Source organism: Pristiophorus japonicus, chromosome 4, assembly GCF_044704955.1.
Source record: "Pristiophorus japonicus isolate sPriJap1 chromosome 4, sPriJap1.hap1, whole genome shotgun sequence".
NCBI lineage: Eukaryota > Metazoa > Chordata > Chondrichthyes > Pristiophoridae > Pristiophorus > Pristiophorus japonicus.
In genome coordinates, this window is record NC_091980.1 from 37,543,204 (window position 1) to 37,565,496 (window position 22,293).

Below are 22,293 nucleotides of genomic sequence, written 5' to 3' on the forward strand. Positions count from 1 at the left end.
TTTATCTGTTAATATTACCCACAGTCATTTCTGGACTATAGTTGTTTAATTGTTGAAGATGAAAAATCTTCCAGCTATTGTATTTAATTGCTGTCGGTTTGACAGTTCAATAGAATTGCAGTAAGTTTGCTTTGTGTTTTGAGAAATCAAAGTGAGAGTTGCTAAGTTGGAGAGGCTGGGCAGGCGACCTGAATCAATATAACCTATCACTCACTCTTTTAGGTCCATCCCTTCATATGTCCCTCCCACTCCTCAAAGAAAATCTGACAGCATGACTGAAATGTTGACTGTCACATACGGAACTCAAGCCCATGCTAACTTCTGAGGCACATTGCAGCTATGATGCCATGCACAGAGCATTATAGAATCGGATCTTTAAAGTAAAGGAGGCCATTTGGCCCATTATGCCAATGTTGACTTTCTGAAAGAGATATTCCCTTAGTCCCATTCCTGGCTCTTTCCCTGTATTCTTTTACAGAGTGACTGTTGCCAACGAACTGGAAGCTACCAGAAACTGCCGGAAGCTGCATAAATGTCAACTTTCATAACTTTTATTAATCCAATAGAAACACCAATTCAACATAAGAAACACCAATTCAGTATAAGCTGATAGAAATTCAACATAAGCCGATAGAAACACCAATTCAAATATTATTTTTCCATGTCCTCTGGTGACCAACACTTCTGCCGCTGAAAAAGGTTTTCCTTATTCAAAAACCTCGATCAAAATCCTTCATCATTTTGAACACTGCTCTGAAATCTCCCCTTAACCTTCTCTGCTCTAAGGAGAACAACCCCAATTTCTGTAGTCTCTCCACATAACTGAAATCTTTTATCCCTGGTACCATTCTAACAAATTTCCTCTGCACCTTCTCTAAGGCCTTGACATTCTTCCTAATGTGTGGTGCCCAGAATTGGCCACAATACTCCAGCATTTTATAAAGGTTTAGCATAACTTCTTTGCTTTTGTACTCTATGCCTCTATTAATAGAGCCAAGGATCCCGTTTGCTTTTTTTTACCAGTCTTCTCAACTTGTCCTGGCCACCTTCAAAGACTTGTGTATATACGCCCCAGGGTCTCTCTGTTCCTGCATTCCCTTTAAAATTGTTCCATGAAGTTTATTTTACCTCTCATTCTTCCCATCCAAATGAATCACTTCACACTTCTCTGCATTAAATTTCATCTGCCATGTGTCTGCTCATTTCACGGTCTAACTTCCTGAAGACTGTTACTAAACTCTTCACTATTTACTGCATTTCCAAGTTTCATGTCATCTGCAAACTTTGAAGCTATGCCCTATATACCCATATCCAGGACATTAATACATATCAAAAATGCATATCAACACCAACTCCAGGAGTGCACATTTCCCTCCAGTCTGAAAAAAACAACCATTTAACATTACTCTCTGTTTTCTCTCCCTTAGCCAATTTTGTATATACACCGTCACTGCCTCAATTTAGCTAACAGTTGCTAACAAACAGGAATTGAAATTCAAGGAACTCCAGGAGCGTACAATTTTGTGAAAATGTTTCAAAATGTTGTTACCTCATGGCATTCGGCAGTATGATAGCAACTATCTGTTCCCATCTCTATGAAGTAACAATGTGATAAAACTATTTGCACCATAAAGAAGTGGGTTCTGATCTAGGAAGCACTTCAGCTGTAGGACAGAGACAGATTTTACTCGCACATGATCACAGGCTCCAAGGTTTTATGTGCATGCATGTCTTCTGGTTCTGAAGAAAAAAATAAGTACACTTATATTCTTGTAATAAAGAGAACATTGATCATCTCTGCATTGCTCTTGCTTTTACTCCCATGAGACCAGACATTGAAGTAAAGCTCCACAAATCATGCAATCATGGTCTATAGCCTAGCATTTGACCTCTGATGCGGTTTGAGTTTGTGTCCTTTAGAGAACATTTTAAGCTGGCTCATCTTTATACTTAGAGTACAAATATCGATGATTGCTGGATTTAAGCACAGGGATTTAGTGCATTAAATCCAGCAATCATTGCATTCCCGTCGAAATTATTTTTAAGAAGGTATTTATTTTCTGTAGACATGTACAACTTCTATTTGTATGAAGGTTTTTTCCCTCAGTGGCTATTTCAAGTGAGACCACCAGTTTTATGCTGCTCAATTTCTCTGAAAGACCAGATGATTGAACTCTTCCAGCAATAAACCTAAGGCTCAGTATTGTAAGAAATTATTCTATTATTTTGGCAGAATAGAAACAGACTCCAACTTAACAATTCCCCTTCCACCCCACCACATTAAGAACAAAATACAGTACACTGTTTGACTTCCATGATACTATTAAAAATGTCAGTCGCATTTCCTATATGCTGTAACTACCACTATGTTATTCAAGATTAAAAATTGTATTTGTGGTGTCACTTGTGCAGTTGCACTTCTGTTCATGATACTGGGGCAAGTCAGCAACGCCCTTATTGGTTTATTGAAAATAGGCAACTGAAGCTCCTCCTTCTCTGCAAGCTCCACATTTAAATGACATCAAGGCTCATGACATCATCTGATGAAGTTAAACCTCAAAAGGACAATCAGCTAATCAGCTGCCTGGCATTGAGCAACAGTAATGAGTAAGCACATGCTGCTGAGGAGGTAGCAAGCCAGCTCATGAGGCAGAATATGGTCTCTCAAACCCCACCCTGCCGTTATGGCTTCCAGTCCCACCCCAGGATTTGAGCATATTATCTAAACTGATACTCCACTGCTGTGCTGAGGGAATATTGCATTGTTGGAAGTGCTGTCCTTTGGAAAAGATAGTAATCAACGTGCTGCCTGTCTGTTCAGGTTAAAGAATCCATGACAGTGTTTGAAGAAGAGGAGGCAGTTTTCTCAGTGATATGGAGAACTTTCGTGTTTTGACCAACACCACCAATCACAAAGCTATTTGTTGCATCTTGCTGTGTACACAATGGCTGTTGCATTACGTAACAATGCGAATAATGTGAATACATAATACGTGAAGTGGTCGGAGATGTTTCTGAAACACACTGTAACAACAACTTGCATTTGGCAGCACCAATAAATTAATTAAATACCCCAGAAATGCCTCAAAGAGGTGTAAATAACCGTGCTATAATGTGTTATATAATGCATATAGTGAAAGGGCAGGTCATTTGATCAGATAGTTCCGGTTGTAGGAATATCACTGGGACAGGTCAAATTGGTTGTTTGGCTTCCTTCTGTGTCATATGTGGAAGCAATTTTAACCCTGCTTGTTCAGCAGAAACCTGGTGTGTGGGCAGTTAAAATCGCCCTGCCTCTTACCTGTCCGAAAGCCACCTTAATCGCAACATCTGCGATTTTAACCTGCATTCCTGAGCAGACAGCAAGGACATGAGCCTGGAACCAACAGGGTCCTTCTTTACGTATGCATGTTGCGGCCCGATGATATCATTGAGACCTGCTTGTAATTTTAGCTCCGCCCTTAGCGGAGAAGCCACTTGGAGTTGAAATCGTGGGCATAATCTCACTAATAATTTTTATCAATAATGTAAACAAAACACTCAATTTTGTATATGTGAAATGGAGTATAGTAATGTAGGACATGGAATAAAGTTTGAAGAACTTTGAGAATAGCACAGGTGTTTCACTGTGGAAGAGTGCCTGACATGATTCAGTATTTGCACCGTGTGAGTTATGGGTCTTATTAAGATACATTGTAGATGAAGCAGCAATTTGTCAGCTGATTCATTTTTTTCGGGGGCGGGGACAGGGTCTGACTTTGTTCAAAGTAACCTTGATAATTTTGATGATCACTTCCTTTATGCAGCCTCATGACCATGTGTTTCTTGCATCCCATCATATCAAATGGGGTTTTCACTCCTTTAATGCCACACTACCTCTTCAGCCACTCCTCCCATTGTACATGTACTTCAGCCAGCCGGTCCGGCCCAACGACATACTCTAGTCTCTTTGGCCAGCCAGCCTGGTCCAACGACGCACTCTGGGTCCCTTCGGCCAGCCGGCCTGGCCCAACGACACACTCGGGTCCCTTCGGCTAGCCAGTCGGCCCAACAACGCACTCCGGGTCTCTTCGGCCAGCTGGCGTGGCCTAACGACACATTCTGGGTCCCTTCAGCTAGCCGGCCTGACCCAGCCTCACAGTCCAGGTCCCTTGCCAGAGGGCCTGGCCCAACGACGCACTCTGGGTCCCTTCAGCCAGCAGGCCTGACCCAGTCTCGCACTCCAGGTCCCTTGCCAGAGGGCCTGGCCCAACGACGCACTCTGGGTCCCTTCAGCCAGCAGGCCTGACCCAGTCTCGCACTCCAGGTCCCTTGCCAGAGGGCCCGGCCCAGCCTCGCACTCCAGGTCCAACGACGGGCTGTACCTGCCCGAGGTCGTTAGCCGTGAACACTAACTTTTAAACAACTTGATTTACATTTTAGACTTTTTTTTAGAAGCTTTTAATCAACTATTAAACTATTTCTTAAACCTTCAATCAATCTGTGTAACTTTAAAAAAAAATAATTTGGAATTACTTTTAAACTCTTCAACTTTTAAAACAACTTGGAAACCGTTGGGGGAATTTTTAATCTTGGAAGAAACTCTCCAAAACATCCCTCTGAACCCCAGCGGACAGCTGACCTTCCTAATGCCTGCCCCCCAACCAAGCCTCGGGCCATCTACCATTAATGGCGTGACTCAGTGCCAAGCTTGTGACCAACACCTTGCCATAGGCAATTAGGCTCATACAGCTGTACCTGCTCTCCAGTTGTCTTGGACCCCCTTGCCACTGGACCAAGACCTTGCTCAGCTAAGCCTGTGTGGTTACTGGTGTGCAGCGGCCACCCCACATTAAAAGAACTCACGCACAGGCATCTTCCACTTTGTTAATATGAAGTTCGGGACCTGGAACGTCAGGACCCTCATGGACAATTCCAACAGCAACAGGCCGGAATGCCGCACCGCCATAGTTGCCCGGGAACTCAGACGTTTTGACGTTAACGTCGTCGCCCTAAGCGAGACTTGGCGGGCAGGGGAAAGCCAGCTCAAGGAACATGGTGGAGGTTACACCTTTTTCTGGAAAGGAAAACCAGAGGAAGAACGCTGCCTTCATGGAGTCGGCTTTGTTGTCAAAAATGAACTGGTCGACTGCCTCAAAGACTCCCCTGCGGGGTTAACGAATGCCTCATGACTCTTCACCTTACCCTATCCAGGAACCAATGCGCCACAGTCACCAGTGCGTACGCCCCAACACTTGATGCAACGGATGAGGCTAAATAGGGTTTTTACTCCAACCTCGAGACATTCCTGTCCCGCATCCCCATGGGCCACAAATTGATCCTCCGAGGTGACTTTCATGCCAGGGTTGGAAAAGACGCAGCATTCTTGGGAGGCGTGATTGGCAAAGAGGGGGTAGGCAAAGCCAACTCCAGCGGTAACCTACTCCTGACAAAATGTCTAGAACACGAACTCCTCATCACCAACACTCTGTTCCGCCAGTGGGACAAATACAAGGCATCGTGGCAACACCCTCGCTCCAAACACTGGCACCTGCTCAACTACGTCATCATCCGAGCCAGAGATCGCAAGGATGTGCGCATCACCCGCGCCACGACAGGAGCTGATGACTGCTGGACGGACCATTGCCTAATCCGATCCATCATCGATAATAACATAGCCCCAAAGCAGAGAGGACAGCAGAAACAGTGCTGCAAAAAAGTTAATGCCGGGGCACTTAAAGACCCAGCTAAGAAATCCCTATACAGCCAGCGCCTCACAACTAATCCGGCATGCCTTGATGACCCTGAGATGCTGAATGCCCACAGCGCTTGGTCTGCCCTCCAGGCCGCCTTAACCAGTGGCTGTGAAGAGACACTTGGTTACTCAACCAGAAAACACCAGGACTGATTTGATGAAAATGATCAGGAGATCCAGGAACTAACAGATCGTAAGCGCAGAGCATTTTTGAGCCTCAAGCAACAACCCAACTCGGGAGCTACAAAGCAACATTACAGCCGGCTCAAGGCTGAGGTCCAACAAAAAATCCGGGAACTAAAGAACAGGTGGTGGATGGAGAAAGCACAGGAGATACAACAACTGGCTGACAGCCATGATATGCGAGGATTCTTCATTGCAGTCAAGGCCACCTGCAGTCCAAACTCCCAAGGCCCCACCCCACTCCTGGCCAAGAACGGGCAAACACTCATCAAGGACACCGAGGCTGTCAGGGCCCGCTGGAAGGAGCACTTTGAAGGTCTCCTCAATCGAGACTCTGCCTTTGACTCGAGTGTTCTTGACTCCATCCCGCAGCATGCCACCCGCCACCACCTCAGTGAGACCCCAACAGTGCACGAGGTTGGCAAAGCCATAAAACAGCTTAAGAATAACAAGGCTATAGGTGCGGATGGAATTCCTGCTGAGGCGCTCAAGTATGGCGGAGAGGCGCTGTTGGCATGGATACATGGCCTCATCTCTCTCATTTGGAGGGAGGAGAGCATGCCGGGAGATCTCAGAGATGCAGTGATCGTGACCATCTTTAAAAAGGGAGACAAGTCCGACTGCAGCAACTACAGGGGAATCTCACTGCTATCAGCCACTGGGAAGGTTGTCGCTAGAGTTCTCCTCAATCGTCTTCTCCCTGTGGCTGAGGAGCTCCTCCCGGAATCACAGTGCGGATTTCGTCCCCTATGGGAAACAACAGACATGATCTTTGCAGCGTGCCAGCTGCAGGTAAAATGCAGGGAGCAGCACCAGCCCTTATACATGGTCTTTTCCGTTCTGACATGTATGTAACCACAATGTAACACCACTGTATTACTGTATACACTCAACCTAGATGCACACCTTGACCACAAGGGGTTAACTTGTGGGAGACACTCCTTACCTGATCACACTGGTATAAAAAGGGAGGTCCCACACAGGGTCATTGTCTTTGGAGTCCTATGAATAAAGAGTTAAGGTCAGAGAGTGACCTTGTCCCCAGAATGTGCCTCGTGTGGTTTCATACTGTAGAGTAAGGACTTTACACGTTCTTAGAAAGGCCTTTGACACTGTCAACCATGAGGATTTATGGAGCATCATCCTCCATTTTGGATGCCCCCAAAAGTTTGTCAACATCCTTCGCCTGCTCCATGACGACATGCAGACCGTGATCCTTACCAGCGAATCCATTACAGACCCAATCCACGTCCGGACCGAGGTCAAACAGGGCTGCGTCATCGCTCCAACCCTCTTCTCAATCTTCCTCGCTGCCCTGCTCCACCTCACAGTCAACAAGCTCCCCGCTGGAGTGGAACTAAACTACAGAACCAGTGGGAAGCTATTTAACCCATGCCGCCTCCAGGCCAGGTCCAAGATCACCTCAACCTCTGTCGTTGAGCTGTAGTATGCGGACGATGCCTGCGCCAGTGCACATTCCGAGGCTGAGCTCCAGGATATAGTCGATGTATTCAACGAGGCATATGAAAGCATGGACCTTATGCTTCACATCCGTAAGACAAAGGTCCGCCACCAGCCTGTCCTCACCACACAGCACTGCCCCCCCCCTGTCATCAAGGTTCACGGTGCAGCCCTCGACAATCTGGACCACGTCCCATACCTCGGGAGCCTCTTATCAACAAGAGCAGACATTGATGCGGAGATTCAACATCGCCTCCAGTGCGCCAGTGCAGCCTTCGGCCGCCTGAGGAAAAGAGTGTTCAAAGACCAGGCTCTCAAATCTATCACCAAGCTCATGGTCTACAAAGCTATAGTAATACCCGCCCTCCTGTAGGGATCAGAGGCATGGACGATGTACAGAAGACACGTCAAGTCGCTGGAGATACATCACCAACGATGTCTCTGCAAGATCCTGCAAATCCCCTGGGAGGACATTAGTGTCCTCGCCCAGGCTAACATCCCCAGTATTGAAGCACTGACCACACTCGATCAGCTTCGCTGGGCAGGCCACATAGTTTGCATGCCAGACACGAATCTTCCGAAGCAATTGCTCTATGCGGAGCTCCTTCACGACAAACGAGCCAAAGGTGGGCAGCGGAAACGTTACAATGGCGACCTGAAAGCCTCCCTGGTAAAGTGTGACATCACCACTGACACCTGGGAGTCCCTGGCCGAAGACCGCCCTAGGTGGAGAAAGTGCATTACCGGATGGCGTTGAGCTCTTCGAATCTCAAGGTCGCGAATCTCAAGGTTAGGCACAGACAGCGGAAGGAGCGTGCGGCAAATCAGTCCCACCACACCTCCCCCCCCCATCCCCCACCCCCTTTTCCCGGACGAATGTCTGTCCCACCTGTGACAGGGTCTGTGGCTCTCATATTGGACTGTTCAGCCACCAAAGAACTCACTTTAGGAGTGGAAGCGTTTTCCTCGATTCCAAGGAATTGCCTATGATGATGACTTACATGTCCCTTGAGTTCGATTCTTAATGAGTCCGACTGGTGATCTGAACATAATGCGCACAGACTTGATTTATCAGACCCCCTCCTCGCTGGCCTCCCAACCTGCACTCTCCACAAACTCTAATCATGCAAAAACTCTGCCATCTGGTACTAAGCTGGATTGGCCTATCATTTCAATCCTTTCAACCGACATTGGTTTCCTATTCGGCAACACATTGAATTCAAAATCCTCAACCTCACTTACAAATCCTTCCTTCACCTCCATAGCTCTGTGACCTTCTGCACCCTTAAATTCCATTTTCTAATGCTGGTCTCCTGTGCATTACCCCTCCCTCCATTCCAGAACTTTTGGGCCTATTCTCTGGAATGCCCTCCCTAAACCAGGCGGTTAAGAAAGCAAATGGCATGTTGGCCTTCATAGCGAGGGGATTTGAGTACAGGGGCAGGGAGGTGTTGCTACAGTTGTACAGGGCCTTGGTGAGGCCACACCTGGAGTATTGTGTACAGTTTTGGTCTCCTAACCTGAGGAAGGACATTCTTGCTATTGAGGGAGTGCAGCGAAGGTTCACCAGACTGATTCCCAGAATGACAGGACTGACCTATCAAGAAAGACTGGATCAACTGGGCTTGTATTCACTGGAGTTCAGAAGAATGAGAGGGGACCTCATAGAAACGTTTAAAATTCTGACGGGTTTAGACAGGTTAGATGCAGGAAGAATGTTTCCAATGTTGGGGAAGTCCAGAACCAGGGGTCACAGTCTGAGGATAAGGGGTAAGCCATTTAGGATTGAGATGAGGAGAAACTTCTTCACCCAGAGAGTGGTGAACCTGTGGAATTCTCTACCACAGAAAGTAGTTGAGGCCAATTCACTAAATATATTCAAAAGGGAGTTAGATGAAGTCCTTACTACTCGGGGGATCAAGGGGTATGGCGAGAAAGCAGGAATGGGGTACTGAAGTTTCATGTTCAGCCATGAACTCATTGAATGGCGGTGCAGGCTAGAAGGGCTGAATGGCCTGCTCCCGCACCTATTTTCTATGTTTCTATGTTTCCTTATTACCTCTCTCCACACTGTTAAACAGCTTCTTTAAACCCCTCTTTAGCTGTGTTTTTGGTTACCTCCCCTAACTTCCCCCGCTTATGGTGGGCAGAGGAAACGTTACAAGGTCACCCTCAAAGCCTCCCTGATAAAGTGCAACATCCCCACCAACACCTGGGTGTCCCTGGCCAAAGCTTGCCCTAAGTGGAAGAAGTGCATCCGGGAGGGCGCTGAGCACCTCGAGTCTCATCGCCGAGAGCATGCAGAAATCAAGCGCAGGCAGCGGAACGAGCGTGCAGCAAATCTGTCCCACCCTCCCTTACTCTCAACGACTATCTGTCCCACCTGTGACAGAGAATGTGGCTCTCATATTGGACTGTTCAGCCACCTAAGAACTCACTTTAAGAGTGGAAGCAAGTCTTCCTCGATTCCGAGTGACTGCATATGATGATGATGTTTTGTATTCATTTTTCCCCTCTGTGAAGTGCCTTGGGATGTTTTAAGGAACTGTATAAATCCAGTTTGGTGGCATTGTGAAGTTTACAATTTATTAAGAATGTGAAACTGTCTCCATAAAAAAAATGTTTACTTTAGAACACAATGAAATAAAGCTCCCTTATTAGCTGTAATGTGGGAGAACTAAAAACAAACCTTTGTCAAAATAAGATACACAGAACGCTGTTTCTCTTTCCAATAAACCAATCACCCTGTTCTGTTGGGTTTCAGGGGAACTGGAGCCATTCTTCCAAAGCGTATTCACACTTTGTGCAGCTTTAAAACATTGCATCAGTCCCCTGATGCAGTGTTAGTGATAACTACGGCTCAATTCTCATTAATCTCTGCTGTGTGAAAACTTGTTCTTTCCAGGATTAAGTCATACAATAACAATATGTATGTACACAATATATGCTTTCTTTAATATTCTCAATTGTAATGTTATAGTGGACCATACAATATCGAGACCAACTCATAGGGCCCGTGTTTCCACATGATTTGCGCCTGATTTTTAGGAGCAACTGGTGGAGAACGGACTATCTTAGAAATCGCAATTCTCCACATTTTATTTTCTGCAGTTCTCGTCAGGTAGAACAGTTCTACTTTGGAACAGAATTTTTTCTTCAATAGGGGGCGTGTCCGGCCACTGACGCCTGATTTGAAAGTTTCCACAGTGAAAACGTACTCCAAACTAACTTAGAATGGAGCAAGTGAAGATTTTTGTCGAACTGAAAAAACCTGTTCTACACATTAAAAATCAGGCGCAGGTTACAAATTAGGCGTCCAGAACGAGGTGGGGGGGGAGGGGGGAGAAGGGAAGTCATTAAATTCGACAATAAATCCTTATTTATACTTCTACAAATATTATACAAATAAATCCAACATGAATAAAAATTTATAAGCAAAGAAAAGATTAAATAAACCATCTTCCTACCTGTGTGAAAGTGCTTCAGGCAGCCTCACAAGTTTGTTCGTTCGTTCGTTCCCGACGGCAGGGGGGGGGAGGAGGAAGCCGTTTCCGACGGCGGGCGGGCGGGAGGGAGGGCGGGAGTGCGGGCCCGACCGAACGACCGCCGCGGGGGGGGAGGGAGGAAGCCGTGCCAGACGGCGGGCGGGCGGGAGTGCGAGACCGACCGAACGACCGCCGCGGGGGGGGAGGGAGGAAGCCGTTCCAGACGGCGGGCGGGAGTGCGGGCCCGGTCGACCGAACGCAGCGGGGGGGGGGGGGAGGAAGCTGTTCCAGACGGCGGGCGGGCGGGAGGGAGGGAGGGAGTGCGAGACCGATTGACCGAACGCAGCGGGGGGGGTGGGGAGGAAGCCGTTCCAGACGGCGGGCGGGCGGGAGGGAGGGAGGGAGTGCGGGCCCGGTCGACCGAACGCAGCGGGGGGGGTGGGGAGGAAGCCGTTCCAGACGGCGGGCGGGAAGGAGACAGTGAGAAGGCTGCAGGAAGCCTCAGTGCTGATGTGCTGATGGCAATGTGCTTTTATTAAAAAATGTTCAAAAATTAAACAGCTGCAAAGAACTACAAAAATGGCCGAGTGCCAATGTTTCCTTCACACTGCGCGTGAGCGAACGCAGGGTTGCCGGCAGGAAAAAAACGAATTTAAATGGTACCCGCCCCCTCCCACTTACAAAATCGGCGCGAGTGGTAGGCTCCGCCCCCTGCACGCCGCGCCAGGCAGACATGGAGCTGCAAGGCGCTCGAGAATAGCGCGTTTTTTTTTAGGCGCCGTTTTAGGCGCGAAAAACAGGCGCCCAGCTCGGAGGGGCGCCCGTTTTTTATCGTGTGGAAACTTGGGCCCATAATCTTCACTTTCACTCCTTTCTTTCAAGAAATGCTGAAAACCATTTATTGTTGTAACCGAACACTCTCCAACCATTCTTCCTGTTTCTCTCAGTCCCATGGCTTTGGCACTTAAATCTTGTGCAGTTCCTTTATTAAAAAATGATGGAACGGGCATAAAGAAAAGTAAGCACTTGCAGACCCAGGTATTTTTTTCCAAAGTACTTTTCTTCTTCAAAGATTGTGGTACTTTGAAGCTATTTTACAGGATGTAGTTGCTGGTATGTGCTCTGTGTGTGTCCATGAAGGAGAAGGGATTAGGCTACATAGCATATACCTGCTTCTGTCAAATATCATTCTATGTGGAAAGAGGAGGATAAGTTATCACCTCGGGTTAGTTTTCAGACTCTGTCTTACAACCTGTTCTTATGAAGTGTTGTATGTGAGGTGAATAACATGTACATGGAAAAGTCCACTGGGAGTTGGCAGAAAGATTTAAATTAAATTTACTAATGAGATTGAAGGGATATGTACAAGAATTGACATTTCATAGTTTTAATAAGGTGTGTATTAGTTGTCAGAATGTAAAAGCTTACCATTAGAATTTGGATTGTTCTGCACTGTGTGTGTGTTTGCCTTTATGAACTGCAAACATTCTGCTGATTAGGACGTTGATCACAAACACTGCTTTTCATCTTTGGAGACTTAAGTCCTACTCAAGCACGAGAGTCACGTAACGAAGAGATAACAGCTGGTAGCTAACTATTAAGAGGCAGAAGGAAAACGAGTTGTCTGTCTCAGCCTAGCTCCCAGCGGCCCTCAAGCTACAGATTAACTATTCTATAGAAAGGTTGCAGCTGGAGGTAGTAAGAACAGTACGTTACCTGATACAGGTATACTCTCTATCCTTGAGATTCTTATTAGAAAAATAATTTGCCTTTATATAGCACCTTGAGCATAGAAAAGTATGTATTATTGAAATGTTTACGTCCAGTCATCAAATGTTAAAAACTATTTTTTTTATTTGTTTATTCTTGGGATATGGGATATGAGCAAGACAGCAATGATTGCTCATCCCTCATTGCATTAAGAGCCTATCACATAATGTGAGACTGGACCAATATGTTTGGCAAGTTCCCTTTTCTAAAGGATAGAAATGAACCAGTTTGTTTTCTTACCAGAATCCAGCAGCTTTCATGGTCATTTTTTTCCTGGTACTAGCCCATGCATTACCTGACTTGTGTCACAACTTGCCATGGTGGAATTGGAACTCTGGGTTACTAGTCCAGTGTCATAACTATTGGGTTACCATACCCATTATTTAAAAGAAGCTTACAAATTAAAGTGACATAGTCTTCATAGAAAAGTATTCAGCAAACTTTTTGTTGTCAAACCTTCTGACATAATGATACAGACATCACCAAAAAGTGCTTTTGTATTGTGAAAGTGTCGTCTTGAAGAATACGTTGCACAGTTGTGCTACTCATGACGATAGTGTCTCTTTACATATTCAAATCAAACACAAGTTCTAGAGATGTCAACACTGAAAAGGTAAGATTTTTATGGCTGTTGAAATTAGAACCTGGGGCAATAGTTGTAGAGTTCATGGAAGGCAGCAATTACATAGGCCACTGAGCATCTTGAGAGAGAGATGCTCTCCAGCAGTGGGTTATGGAGTGATGTCCCCTTAAATAAAAAGCATTCTTGGTTGTTAACAGGATGCAGAATTGTACATTGTCAAAGAAGCATGTTGAATGGCCAAGAGGACTGCAGGGATTAGCAAAATAATTTGTCCTAAAATCAGCAAAAAGATGATGAGCAGAGAAAATCTGAGCTCGTGAAAGGCCAGAGAGATGGACGTATGCGACGGAGACCCTCATAAATATGTAAAGTTTGAACAAAGATAAGCGATAGTGTTGGGAAATATCACAGGCAGATGAAGTTCATTTCAAATATTTATTTAAGAATAACAAAAATGTAACCTAGTAGATTGATTAACAGTTTGTTGAATTTTATCCCTGTGCATTAAGCAAATGTTAAAGGAAAGTCATTGTATTACTGTAAAATAATTGCAACATTCCGAAATCTGATAAACAATCATCCTACCTCATTGCCTTAATTACTTCATTTGATTGTTCAGCAGTAAATATGGCAAAAAGGCAATTGCCCCCTTAAATCTTGGTCCTGTGCTCACGTGCCTTCTTCCTTCAAGTAACCTAGAGGGAGTCGGCCACCAAGCGACAAAGTAAGGCAGAGGGCATGTGCTTCAGAGCTTAGCATGCTTTTAATCTCTTCCTGCATGTGCACAGAATTTTGTGTAGCAAAAGCTTGAATTCAATTAAATCCATATTCAATTTAGCAGGTTGGTATCTCTGACATTCCTTGTTTGAGTTTGTATGGTTTAAATCCTGGGAACGATGGTCAGGAATTACTGGTTGTATATGGACTCTGGTTTTCAACATTACCAACAGATTATTTTCCTAGTTTTAGTCAAAGATCATCGCCTCACAACAAAGCTTTGTGCTGAGTAAGTCAACTGGTGATTTTTATTTGTTTGTTCTTGTGATGTTGGTGATGTTGGCAAAACATTTATTGCCCATCCTTTAGTCGCCTTGTATGTTTGAAAGTTAAGCACCAGTGTTGGATAATAAGGGGTGCATTGAGCTCCCCAAATTAATGCAAAACCCAATAAAATCCAGATATGTCAGTGTTAACCTCATTTCTGTTGAGTTTGTCAAAGGCACACAAATGCTCAGTTGTGCATTTCTACAACAGTTTGACATCATATCAATGCAGAATTGGCCAGTAATGTGAAATGAAATTCTGCGGAAAAATGTTAAGCGTATGGAATTGCAATCAGATTCGCAGTCTGTGCTTTAAGGTGAGCAGCTTTGCTCCACCTGGAATTGGATTCACCCTCATGGTTGATCAATTGTGTTTTTGAATAGTATATGGTGCGATTGTGTGCATGAGTGTCTTTTCATTAACATAAGAACATAAGAACATAAGAAATAGAAACAGGAGTAGGCCATATGGCCCCTCGAGCCTGCTCTACCATTCAATAAGATCATGGCTGATCTGATCATGGACTCAGCTCCACTTCCCCGCCCGCTCCCCATAACCCCTTATTCCCTTATCGTTTAAGAAACTGTCTATTTCTGTCTTAAATTTATTCAATATCCCAACTTCCACAGCTCTCTGAGGCAGCGAATTCTACAGATTTACAACCCTCTGAGAGAAGAAATTTCTCCTCATCTCTGTTTTAAATGGGCGGCCCATTATTCTAAGATCATGCCCTCTAGTTCTAGTCTCCCCCATCAGCGGAAACATCCTCTCTGCATCCACCTTGTCAAGCCCCCTCATAATCTTATACGTTTCAATAAGATCACCTCTCATTCTTCTGAATTACAATGAGTAGAGACCCAACCTACTCAACCTTTTGTCATAAGTCAACCCCCTCATCCCCAGAATCAACCTAGTGAACCTTCTCTGAACTGCCCCCAAAGCAAGTATATCCTTTCGTAAATATGGAAACCAAAACTGCATGCAGTATTTCAGGTGTGGCCTCACCAATACCCTGTATAACTGTAGCAAGACTTCCTTGCTTTTATACTCCATCCCCTTTGCAATAAAGGCCAAGATTCCATTGGCCCTCCTGATCACTTGCTGTACCTGCATACTATTCTTTTGCGCTGCATGCACAAGTACCTTCAGGTCCCGCTGTACTGCGGCACTTTGCAATCTTTCTCCATTTAAATATCAACTTGCTCTTTGATTTTTTCTGCCAAAGTGCATGATCTCACATTTTCCAACATTATACTCCATCTGCAAAATTTTTGCCCACTCACAGCCTGTCTATGTCCTTTCGGAGATTTTTTTGTGTCCTTCTCACACATTGCTTTTCCTCCCATCTTTGTATCGTCAGCAAACTTGGCTATGTTACACTCAGTCCCTTCTTCCAAGTCGTTAATATAGATTGTAAATAGTTGGGGTCCCAGCACTGATCCCTGTGGCACCCCACTAGTTACTGGTTGCCAACCAGAGAATTAACCATTTATCCTGACTCTCTGTTTTCTGTTAGTTAACCAATCCTCTATCCATGCTAATATATTACCCTCAACTCCGTGAACTTATATCTTGTGCAGTAACCTTTTATGTGGCACCTTAAATAATTGAGTCATTAAGTAATGAATGTCCATGCTGGGGAATGGAACATTTCCCACATTATGCTGGAAACATCTGCATTAAGCGCTCAAAGGAACACCACAAGTTACAGCCCGAATGAACTCTCTCTGTACTGACCTAACACTACACCAGAAAAACAACCTCAGCAGAGTACGCCTTACTGTACAGTCTGACATTTCCATTCCCCACACCTGCCAGCTTTGTAATTACTGTACCACATTGGAAGTAGTTTAGTGATGCTGACTAAAGCCAACAAGGAAGCTGATTGAAATCAATCCAGATTTATTTTAATTAGCTGGAAGAGAAGACTATCATCGCATCTGTCTATACTGGATTCATATGGGTATAAGAGAAGAGTCACACCAGATTCTGCCAATCAGAACAAGCTTCAACTAGTATGATAGTGCAAGCACAATTAAAAGTGCACTATCATGGATTGCATACATGCCTCAGAATTGTTAGACTCATCCTCTTTACCTGTAAGCCAATTGTATCAAAGGAAGGTAGCATCAAATGTGTGGGACAAATAGAATCCGCAGTGTCATTGTATGAAATGCACACAGCTGGCGATGGGAAATTCCAAAATTCAATACAAAGTTTCTGATCCAGTCGTAGAAATCTTTTTTCACTTCTCTAAGCATTTAGCCCAACGCCGGACAAGCTACTGAGTAGGATTATTTTTCTCAAAAACAAAATCATAAGATAGATGCGGATACAGAATCAAAATAGACCTATAATCCCCACAATTACAACCTTGAACTGTTCCGTACATATTTCCAAGGGTTTGCCTCTGGGACCCCATCTGGAAGTCCATTTTGTATGTTGATAAGCAAAGCTGAAACATGACATGTCTGGGGTGCATTAATGACGGGTTTTCTAATGGTGTTGTTTTTTTCAGTGTTCAATTGTACAACTCATGTTTTATTTTTGGTGGTCAGTTTCTGCATGATGTAATAACATAAGTAGTAAGATAAGAACATGAGAAATAGGAACAGGAGTCGGCCATTTGACCCTTTGAGCCTGCTCCGCCTTTTAATATCATGGCTGATCTGATCATGGACTCAGCTCCACTTCCCTGCCCGCTTCCCATAAACCTTTATTCACTTATCACTCAAAAATTTAATGGATATCAGTAATACATATACTGAAAACTCATTTATCTTGAAGTGACACATGTATTTTACAGTATATGGGAAGTGGCAAGAGGCTAGCTTAACCTCAAGGGTTATTCAAGGTTTTGCAATGGAGGTTAATTTAAATAAGGTGGAAGATGTGTGCTCATGCCTCTCATCGTTGCTCTTTGCTCAGGGATTATCACAAAGACAGAGGCCGAGAATTGGGTTTCAGCTGCATGAGTATGCCTGAAATTGGCATACAATTGTGAAAAGTTCAATTTCATGATAATCATTGAAAGGGGAAGACTTGTCAACAGCAACTGTCATCACCTAGTGACAAAAAGCTGCCAACAATATCCCTGTAGCAGCTCTTCGTAAGAGGAATCATCCACTTTGAAACTTGTACAGATGAAATGGTCACAACAGAAACTAGATATTGAAGGATTATCTATGCACTCAATATGAGTTCTATAGGATAGTAGAATTTTTATGGTTCAAATGCTCGGTTAGGGAGGCGAATGAGAGCATTTTAAGAATCAGCTTTGATTTTGAAGCACTGTTAATTTTCATTTGTATTAATGTTCCTGTTCTGGCAAATACTTATATACCTTGGCAACCTGACCAAAGTGCACAATTGTGTTTTCATTAAGTAGATACCACAGTGATATCAGAAGATGTTGAGATAAAATATATAACCGTTATAGTGCTATACATACGGAACTGTTCTATCTTTGTGTGAACCGAGATTGTGGAATAACATCTGTTTTTCGGACCAGAATTTGTATTACCTCATACAGCATACTCCAACTTGGAAGAGCAACAGGGGTCAGTCACTGCAATACCCTTTATGCACCTTTCGGCTGTTCAACCAAAGAAGAGGACCCCTATTGTTCTCCCATATTGGAGAGTGCACTGATGATGGTTTTCCATTGTAGTCGGTGGACCATGTTTTAAAACTGTCCTCTTTGAATGAAGGACCCCTATTGTTTTGCCATATTGGAGTATAACATGCTGATTGTTTTACATTGCCATCCATACAATGCGTTTTAAGAATGTTCTACTGAAATGAAGAACCCCCCATTGTTCTCTTATATTACAATGTGCCTTGTTGATTGTTTTGCACTGCCTTTAGCATTGAAGACCATATTTTAAAGTGTCCTGTTGCAGTTTATTGTCTACCATATTGGGAGTGTGTGCTGATGCTTTTTATATTTTAATGCACATTTCTAGCTTAGTTGAGTACTTTGTATCTGTTTTCACAGTAGAGGAAGAGGATAAGTACCAGTAGTAAATGGGAACCTACAAAAGAGTCAAGGAGAGGAACTTAGTTGTTATAATATGGAGACAATAAAGGGCCAGATCTTGCTGGATGGGGTGGGGGGGGGGGGGGGGAGGGCATCTCATGCTGTCAGCTAGACTTATTCAGCACTCTTCAGACCTATATATTTTTGCACTGGAAGTGCGAGCTTTTAATGGCGTGCTGAGGTTAACAGGGCATCTGCGACCTCAGTGAATGGTGGAACCAACCTTCACCAATGAGATTTAAGAATTGGAAAAAAAAGAACAACACCATTACAGTCAAATCAGATACACAAAGAGAAAATAAAGAGAGGGAAAGACATGTTAGATTAAGAGAGAGAGACAAAAGAAACAGAATGGTAAAGAAGAAATTGAAAAAAATTTAAATTTTACATTTTAAAATCTCTAACAACAATTTACTACATGTGGCAAGGAGATTGAACAGTTAGGAACATCGGAACAGGAGTAGGCCATTCAGCCCCTCGAGCCTGTTCCGCCATTCAATGAGATCATGGATGGTCTGCGACTTAACTCCGTATACCCGCCTTTGCCCCATATCCCTTAATACCTTTGGTTAACAAAAAGCTATCTATCTCAGATTTAAAATTAACAATTGATCTAGCACCAATTGCCATTTGCAGAAGAGAGTTCCAAACTTCTATCCTTTGTGTGTAGATGTGTTTCCTAATTTCACTCCTGGAAGGTCTGACTCTAATTTTTAGCCCCCTGTGTGGCAATGAGATTGAACAGTTTAACTTGTTCTCTTTCTGAGCTAGAGAGGTTGATTGGCATTGCATTAACAATTATCATGTCATAAAAAGGAACGTGCTGTTAAGTTCCAGCCCTAATTTTCTGCAGCAAGTTTATTGGGTGATTGATATGCAAATGCTGCAAGTTCTTAAAATTAATTAGGCTGTTTATGCAAAGGAAACAGTGGAGCAGCATAAATCCACCAGCAAGTTCTAGAGATTCGCAACTCATAGCATATCTCTTAATCCCCTGAATATGCTGGCCAATTTATGCATTAATAACGACTTAGAAACATAGACATAGAAACATAGAAACTAGGTGCAGGAGTAGGCCATTCGGCCCTTTGAGCCTGCACTGCCATTCAATGAGTTCATGGCTGAACATGCAACTTCAGTACCCCATTCCTGCTTTCTCGCCATACCCCTTGATCCCCCTAGTAGTAAGGATTACATCTGACTCCTTTTTGAATATATTTAGTGAATTGGCCTCAACAACTTTCTGTGGTACAGAATTCCACAGGTTCACCACTCTCTGGGTGAAGAAGTTTCTTCTCATCTCGGTCCTAAATGGCTTACCCCTTATCCTTAGACTGTGACCCCTGGTTCTGGACTTCCCCAACATTGGGAACATTCTTCCTGCATCCAACCTGTCTAAACCCGTCAGAATTTTAAACGTTTCTATGAGATCCCCTCTCATTCTTCTGAACTCCAGTGAATACAAGCCCAGTTGATCCAGTCTTTCTTGATAGGTCAGTCCCGCCTCCCAGGAATCAGTCTGGTGAACGCTCGAGTCTGCGCATATGTGCAGTAGCTCCTGGCAGGCCATTTCTGCAAACGCGCGGTGCAGGCTGTGTGGGAGGGGCCCGAAGCATGCCATCCCTAGCCCTGGCTGAATGGGCTCCCTAATTCGTGGCCCGCTGCGTTCCCTAAGGTAGGACTTCTATTTTTTATTTGTTATTTACTGATTGCTTTTGGTGCATGGTTCCTTCTATTTTTTTATTTTTTATTTATTGATTGCTTATTACTTTGGTCTTGGTGCTTTAGGTGCAGGGTTCCTTCTATTTTATTTGTTAATTAATTGCTTCTTACTTTTTATGCTTTGTTTGGTGCTTGGTGGTGCTTTAAATGTAGTTACTTGCACCGATTCCTTAACTCTAGGTAAGGTTTTTCTGTGTGGACAGAAGTGGCAACATACGCTGGCCTAAGTTAGTTTGGAGCAACTATTTGCTGGCCAAACACCTAAAACAGGGGTGAGTGGCTGGGAACGCCCCCTTTTGTAAAAAAAAACTGAAATAAAAAAAAACCTAACTAACTCACTTACACTGGCGCAAATTAAATGGCCAGAATTGCAACTAAAAAGATAGTCTAGAAAAATCAAGTTGCTCCAAAAAAAAAGGAGCAACTCCTGGGGAAACTTGGGTCCAAAGTAACTATAGGCCCATCAGTATAATATCAGCTGTGAGGAAACTTCTGGAATCTATATCAGAGACAGAGTGACTTAGCACTTGAACAAGGATGAGTTGATAAAAGGGAGTCAGCATGGACTTGTGAAAGGTGTGAGGATGTCACTGGCATTGTGGATAGGAGAGTGTCTATGGATGTTGTCTATGTGAACTTCAAGAAGGCAATTGATGAGGAATGGCATGAGATTATTAGCAAAAATGAAAGCACATAGAATTGGAGGTAACCTTATGATATGTGTTGGTAATTGGGAGGTAGGAGACAAAGAGTCGGGATAAAGGGAGCATTCTCTGATTGACGAGAAGTTATAGGTAGTGTTTCTCAGCTTTTAACCATGTATATTATTGGCTTGGATGACAAAATAGAGAGTCATATATAACACTCAGTTAGAAAGCACAGTAAGTTGTATAAATGGGAGCCAGAAGTTACAAAAGCACATGAGTGGGTAAATCTATGGCAGATGGAAGTTTAAGTGTGAGGTTATCTACGTTGGATCTGAGAATGGGAAATTGGAATATTTTAATTGTGAGAAAATTAAAAAAATGTGGAGAAGCAATGGGATTTTGCCCATCTGTGCAGATCACACGGGCTCGATGGGCTGAATGGCCTCCTTCTATGCTGTAACCATTCTATGATTTTAAGTTACAAAAAAAAAATTTAAAATACTAATGGAATTACGTCCTTTATCTCAAAGGAGTTGAAATACAAAAGTAAGGAAATGATGCTTCAGTTGTACAGAGAATTGGTCAGACCCCATCTGGAGTAATGTGCTCAGTTTCGGGCACACTACCAAAGGAAAGATATTTTGGTCTATTGAGTATATATAGAGGTTACATTGAAACTCATCAGAGTTATATCAGCACTTAAAGGGTTAAATTATGAAGGCAGGTTGCTTAAATTTGCTTTGTATTCCCTTGAATTTAGAAGACTGAGGGATGATCTAATCAAGGTCTTTAAAATTGTAAGGGCATTTAATAAATACAAAGAAACTATTATGTCTGACGGAGGAATCCAAAACATAATCTTAAAATTAGAGCTGGACCATTTAGTATTACAATCAGACAGCGTTTTTTCACACAAAGGGGAGTAGAAATCTGGAAGTCCCTCCCCTAAAAGGCTGTGATCACAGGATCAATTGAAATTTTCAAGACTGAGATTGATAGAGCTTTGTTGGGGCAAGGTATCAAGGGCTGTGGAGCAGAGGTGGGTAAATGGAATTGAGGTACAGATCAGTTCATCCCTCGGAATCGAGGAAGACATGCTTCCACTCCTGAAGTGAGTTCTTTGGTGGCTGAATAGTCCAATACGAGAGCCACAGGTGGGACAGATAGTCGTTGAGGGAAGGGGGGGTGGGACTGGTTTGCCGCAAGCTCTTTTCGCTGACTGCGCTTGATTTCTGCATGCTCTCGGCATTGCGACTCGAGGTGCTCAGTGTCCTCTCGGATGCACTTCCTCCACTTAGGGCGGTCTTGGGCCAGGGACTCCCAGATGTCAGTGGGGATGTCACACTTTATCAGGGAGGCTTTGAGGGTGTCCTTCTAGCGTTTCCGTTGCCCACCTTTGGCTCGTTTGCCATGAAGGACGCCGAGTAGAGCACTTGCTTTGGGAGTCTCGTGTCTGGCATGCGGACGAAGTGGCCTGCCCAGCGGAGCTGATTGAGTGTGGTCAGTGCTTCAATGCTGGGGATGATTGCCTGATTGAGGACACTGATGTTGGTGCGCCTGATCTCCCAGGGGATTTGTAGAATCTTGCGGAGACATCGTTGGTGATATTTCTCCAGCAACTTGAG